Source organism: Geospiza fortis, unplaced genomic scaffold, assembly GCF_000277835.1.
Source record: "Geospiza fortis unplaced genomic scaffold, GeoFor_1.0 scaffold120, whole genome shotgun sequence".
Classification (NCBI taxonomy): Eukaryota; Metazoa; Chordata; class Aves; order Passeriformes; family Thraupidae; genus Geospiza; species Geospiza fortis.
In genome coordinates this window covers 437,213-444,367 of record NW_005054364.1, presented here as the reverse complement: position 1 = coordinate 444,367, position 7,155 = coordinate 437,213, and positions in this window count along the sequence as shown.

The following is a 7,155-nucleotide window of genomic DNA, read 5'->3' as shown; positions in this document are numbered from 1 at the left end:
AAAAACATCAAGGGTAAATTGGCTGACTGTGCATGCCAATGTTCTCCCTGGAGGTTTACCCAGATAAGGAGATTCACAGTTCAACTCTTCTCAAAAAAGACAATTTTTTTATTGTTCTTCACCAGGAAGAACAGGAAAAACATCCGTGTAGGAAATGCAAGGCATGGTTGAGAGTAGTATTTAAATGTTGGTAGATACTAGGCATGAAGACAAGGCACATACACGGGTTTTCAGGATTGAACTTTCTGAATAAGTATGAGACATTCTGAGTGGCAACTGCTTCTGGAGAAAGTTGTTAGATATGTTTCTATGAGAAAATAATCTGTCCCTTCTGAGACCCACTTAAGGAAAAGGTGGCACTTTTGGTGTCACTGGGTATCTGTCAGAGCTGAGTAAAACTATCTTTGGCTTTTGTGTGAAATAAAATATTTGGGTATAGATTTACATTGTTCTTGTGGTTTAGGAACAGAGTTCTAAGTTCTACAATTTAGTGTTCTCACTGAAAATCATCCTGCCCCTTCCCCTCCACACCCTCCATCTGGAGGCACAAAAGGGAAAGATCACGTGTTGAGATAAAAACAATTTACTATAAACAGCATGGAGACAAGAAAACAAACAGTAACCACAAAAATATTAATAACAGAAGGTGTAAGAAGAAGAAACTAATTACACAGAAAGCCCCTGACAATAAACAAATGCCAGACTGTTCTGTCAGCAATGTTTTCTCAACATGAAGCAATCCCTTTGACACAGAAAAGAGAGAGTCTCTTTCCCCTGCCTCTGGCAATGACAAGAGGTGCTATAGAGCAACATCAGGGTCCTGGCCGTGGCCCCCCAGGGATATTATGAAACAATTAACCTGGCCAGAACCAGGACAGTAATTCTTCATGAGAACTGTTTTAAAAATTATGTATGAATTACAACTTTCGAACCAGAACATGTATCTTCAGAGTCTTTTTCCCTCTTTTTTTGCAGACAGCTCTATTGCTCATATGTTCTTCTACCAAGAATAAGCTTTCTGTGTAAATAAGCATGGCCCTAAAAAGCCAGCTTGCTACAGCAGGAGGTAAGAAAAGCAAACCAAAGGTTATTACAACATTGCACTGGGAATGCTATGCCTCAAATAATATAAGATATTCATGCACAAAATGTCTACAAAGATCTGTTTTTAAGGCAATGTCAAATTGCATAATTTTATAAAGTGTTTTTTTACAAAGCTGAGCTCTTTCATGTTTTTAAAGCGCTAAAGTGTAAGCTTTATATGGGAAATAACAGAATGGACAAATAAACATTTACTAGGGTTTTTTTAATTGGTGGTAAATTTCTAAAACAAAAAATCTGTTTCGCCTTTATTATTTTATATCTACATGTACATCATGGTGGTAATGAATAATTAAACTGTAGTATGTTTATCACTTTTTGCATTGTGAAGTAGTACAAAAAAATGTTAGAAACAGATTTCTGTTTGACAGATGCTCTCTCCCTTGCAGTTCAAAGTGTGAAACTTACACATCAGGGTCAAAATGTATGTAAAAATCAATAATCTGAACTTCTGCTGTGATTTAAATAAAATAGAAAATCACCCCTTTCCTATGGGGCAGGGGAGAAAAGAAATTTGGTAAAGATAATGAGAATGCTGTTTACGATATAGTACCTTTTTTATTACCACAAATAAATAGAAGAAATTTGCATTCAAAAAATCAAAATAAAGAAACCCATTTGTTTCTTGTGAATTGTGTATTTCTAGAAGTTTCTTTAAAACAAAATATGGTGACATAGGGTGAAAGATATACCTCGTCTGAGCTCCTTGATCAGACTGATACTTGGAAGATTAGCAAGAAAGCGAGGTTTGTAACCTCTTCAGTAAGTGTCATCATGATTTTTACTCTAAGGGACAGTCTTACGTGCGCTGCTTTCTATGAGCAAGAACTACAAAAACTATCAAATAAGTAAAATATAAAATGTGAAATTTTTAATCAATGTTTGTTGAGGTAGTTGGAGAAAAAGGAAGATTTCAATAACTGCTAAAATCCAAAGTCTGGGGATCAGGCCATTCATTGCTTCCTGTAAATTGGATTGAAGAAACTGAGCTTCATCCTCATTTAAATTATAGACTCTTAATATGACTCAAAGTACAACAAAATTTGGCTCATGCTAGTGGAAATATCTAGTGGTGAAAAAAAAGTAATCTAAAATATTTTAATTGGTTGAGGTATTTTAGGAGGAATTAGCAGCTTGGGTAAATTAGAGCAATGCCTGGAGGGGTCCCCAAGTGGGAAAGTAGGAAGAAAAATTGACATTAATTATTGTTTTAATGGAGATTTTATAGAATAAGAGAAACACTTAAATCCAAATAAATTTCTATCAGAAGAAGGGATAGAATTGAATCACAAAATGGAAATGTTATGGGACCTCCATCCCAAAGTCTGATGCTGGCATGTGGGATTTTGAGCTAACAAAGCCTGTAGAGCAAGCAGTACCCACCTGGGGAAAGTACCCATGATATAAAAGGCCAAATGAGGATCAATACCATTAATAAATCACTTTCCTCAGAGCTATTTCCGGGCTGTGTATTTGAAGCAGATTAATAGACAAGTCCAGATTGTTTCAGTAAGCAATTTGGATGAAGCTTGATTCACCTTGAGCAGAAAGACAAAGGACCTGACACAATTCACAGACTGTGATCCAGATTCTGCTCAATGCAGAAATTTAAAAGAATAGAAGGTGAAAAGAAGAGAGACCTCTCAAGCAGGGAGGGAACAAATAATGTGAAGACTATGACATTTTATTCTGCTATGAAACTCTTTCAAAAAAAACTGTCATTTGGTTCTTGCAGAGAGGGACTCCAGCTGTGCATAGCAACTTGGTATGTACTCAAAATTTTACATGAATGGAATACACAACTGACAATCTGACCTGTCTTATTTTCTAGTTATTGAAGTTCTGGCTGCAGGCAGCTGAAGGCAAAGGTTTTAACTAGAAATAGGTTGAAAATATGGGAGAAAACTTTTAGAAATTGTGTTCCAGAAAATACATGCTTGGTTTTGCAATTCTTTATGTAAGACTTTTTTTTTTTACTCTGAGATTTTCTTCTTTTAATTGCAATTTCTAACCCTGCTCATAAATGGAAGATAAATGCTTTTATCTCAATTTAGCTAGTATTTAATAGACATGTGAAAGAAACCAGACATTTATATATACAAGCTCTTCACAGATCTCCGTATATTTAAAAGTTATTTAAAATTTGACAAGTATTGAATTGAATTGATTTTTAAATACAATAACCTTGATTATGCATTACAATAAATGAAAATTTTCCAAAAATAATGACCTTTTCTCTTTTATGAAGTATTTAGTTATGCTGTTTAAAGCTAAAATGCTAAAAGGGCAGTATACAGGATGAACTGTGTCTGCTAAAATCCAGTTTTAAATTTTATGTAACTGCGGTTTATTAACATTGAAAGAAACTTGGCACCAGGTGTATTGTCCCAAGTGCCAAATTCTTCATTTCTGACTGTGACATATCAGGTGGGCCAGAGCAATAGAGGCTGCCCTGTAAGACAGTGGATGACTTGAGTAGGACAACAGAAACTGAGCAAGCACTGAAGTGTTCTAAGGAGAGATAGAGAAAATACCATCCTAAGAAAGGGGGGAGAAAAAGAAATTTCTGAAGATATCTGACACAGGAAAACAAGAAAAAACAAAAAGCTTTTTGTGTATACCAATACATTTGGAACAGATTCAAGACCAGATATCTTGACCAATTTCCAATTTGAGATCAAATTATAACAGAGACCAGGAGTGTCAAAATGAGAAAAGGATTCTCAGAAAGAAAATTTTTTTGTATATAAAAAACAAATGCAAATTTGGCAGGCTGAGGAAGGCAACCAAGACAGGCCATATGTTTTGAGGGGAGAGAACAAGAAAAGTTAATGAATTGGATAAGTAATTCTTAAAACTCCTATGAGCATACAGAAATAGAACAAGATCACCCAGTCAAAGGAACGTCTAAATAATGAATTGGAATTTACTCAAAAAAAAAACAGGATGAAAATTTTTCAGGATAGAGGAAAAAATATCAGATTTAAGCAGTGTCAGGTATTTAGACAAATTATATTTAGAAGAAGCAAAACCAACTTCTAGAAAAGTCAATACAGGATGACTGAATGCATCTAAAATTAAGCTAATGATGCAGTTTCAGACAACAACTAAAAGTAGGTCACTGTGTGAAATTTATTCAAAGAATTTCATGGGAAAACTGGAACATCAGCTTAAATAGTAGTGAAATCTTTATCATTTGTAAAATAAACCCTGGTGCACAACCTTGTGCACTAGCAGCAACAAAAGCTTTGGAGCAAAGTTAGCTGTGTTAAAATAGGAAATGTTTGAAGAAGAGAGAAAGAGGATAATTCACAGTATATATGTGTATAAAAGAAGGTTAAAAAAACAAGCCAAGTTGTATCAAAAGGTTCTTTTGATGAAATAAGAGTAAGAAATTTCTGAACTTTTTTTTTTATCTAGAAGTAGCATCAGTAGAAAACCAGGCTTTTGCATGTCAAGCTTTAGGGCTTACTAAATGGGACATATTAAATATTTTTATGATAGTTAAAAGACCATAGTTAAACCATTAAGTGGTTATGAGATTAAATGGTTTTCTGAGAAATAAAAAAATAATATTTTACTTCAAGTCCAGGGTGTCCAAATTCAATAGTGTTAAGGATATTTCTGTAGAAAATGACAGGAAAATGCTTTAAAAATCAGAAAAAAAAATCAGATTCCAATTTGGCATTTCTGAATTTCAGGGCAACATCCTTTAAATTTTATTTGTCACCAACTGAAACAGGATTTGACTGAAAACTAAGAGCTAGACACTTTGTATAACATCTTCTGTTCATTTAGAGGTAAGTTAGGAAAAGACAAAAATGAAACAGAAAGTGCATTTGGGGAATGGAAGCTATCATGCAGCCTGTACATCTGTGTGACAACGTGCATGCCAGAGGGACGTGAGGGAACCGCAAACGTAATCTTCAGTGAAGCTGTTCCAGTGAGGCTGCTATTGCATATACAGGATAGACTTGAGACAACTTCCCCTCTTCAGGAAGAAACTGAAGGAGCAAGAGGTAAATTCTGAAATACAAGTGAAGAAACAGAAGCAGCTACAGAGGAATTCTTAAAAGAAGGCACAGTACTGCAGTAGTTGAAGAGTTGAAGATGGAAAGAGTTCTAGAGGTTCCTTCAGGAGGCCAGAGGAAGGATACAAAACTTCTTGCAGCAGGTGGTTGTCAAAGAATCTCTTCTATAGGAGCATCAGGAAGAAGCAGTTAATACAGAATTTATCTTGAATGCAGCTTTGAACATGTCCCTAGAGAAGAAGGGTGGAATACTGATATTTCAGGCAACCTGCAACCACACAGCCATTCATGGCTGAGCCTACAGAAAACGAAACAATGGAACAACCACCCTGTTAAAGGGTGCTGGGAAGATTCCATGGCTAGGAAAGATTAAGAGGAGGTTATGAAACACATGTCAGGAAAGAGGTTGACATAGTAGGTGTCACTGGAAGGTGATCTTTATGAGGACAGGAAGGTTGGGACTAGAAGATCTCTAAGGTCCCTTCTAACCCAGACTATCCTATGAATCTAAGTGTACGTAGGCCTGGAGATATTTTTCCATATGTTTAATCTTGCACATCTTCTCCAGGAGTAGTTTAAAGTGTTAGAATGAGTGGGATCATGCTATTGCTTAGAAATTAGAATGTAACAGAAGCCTTTTTAAAGTAGCAAGTGTGCTCTGAAAACATCAGAGTTCATTGAATGTTGCTAGGTATTTTATTCAGATGGCACAGTGCAGAAAAGTCTTGCTGTGCACTATGTATACTCAAAGGGTACAATTCATATCCTACTAGCTCATACTCCAGGGAAGAGAGACAAAAAGTGAATAGGAAAATTTTTTATTCCTGTTTTACAGAAAAGGCATAGAGAGGTAAATCACTTGTGGTCATACAAAAAGCATGTAATACCTTGAAGTCATGCAAGAACTAATTCAGTGACTTCTGCCACAGCATTCTTTTTTTCTTTAGAAGTGTTGCATGACTCTGTGACGTAATAAATTAAGATGCATTTTCTAAGGTCTTCATTAGGATATGCTGTCTTTCCCACATGAACAAGAGAGTCTTTTGTTTGGCAGTTTGGGGCAGTGTTCGATGCAATCCTGCAGCTGGTTAAAATGGGCTACTACCATTTGCAGATCCAGATTATCTAAAACTAAGCCCACCAGAGGTCATTTGATCTCCTGCCACATTTTGGGAATAGATGTTGTGAGTGACTAGACTGAGCAAAAGGAATGGATAATTCAGCAGTCAGTTAGTCACAACCATTGTGTGTGCCTGCCTTTGTTGCAATTGGTTGACTGACTGCAAACCACATTAGAAGCAATAATGAGACGAGCAAGACAGGAATTGAGAATTTTCCTTTTTGAGAGATGTAACCTATGATATTTTCTAAAGCTGAATTTTGAATAGTAAGATGATGGATAGTGAATCACTTAAAAACAAATCTTGTTTAGGTCTTTAGCTTGTGTATTAGAATCTCATTTAACAGAACTCCTTGTTAACTTGTTAAGGAAATTCAAGACTGGGGAATGAAAATGGCTTTGCATATTTTCAGAAGACAAGATGATGCATTGAGTTGTCTCACAAGCAGGTATATTTATTCCATTGATTCTTTAGAAAGCATTCTGTGGATTTTATGACTTCTACTATTCTCTCTTCATGTCTTTCAATCTGTAATTAATTTCAGGGGAATGTTTGCTATGCATCATTGTCATTTGGTACTCTATGAGACAGCTTCAGAAGCCTGGCTCTCGCAGACACAAAAAAAAAAGATTTTTTGGGGTTTTTTTTCAAAATATAGTGCGTGCATGAAACATCAGGGAGACTATTCCTGAATTTTGTGCAAAGTGCCTACAACCTCATGGATTAAAGACAAGAAATGAGAAGGAAGAAAAAGAGCATATATACAATGGAAGAGAGAAGTGGGGACACGGGATGGAGAAAGTATTTCTTCAAAGAAAATAACCCTCTCCTCTCTATACCTTTGTATTTGAACATGCATATGAGTAGACACATCTTTACATATACAACCCTTACTAAAAGTG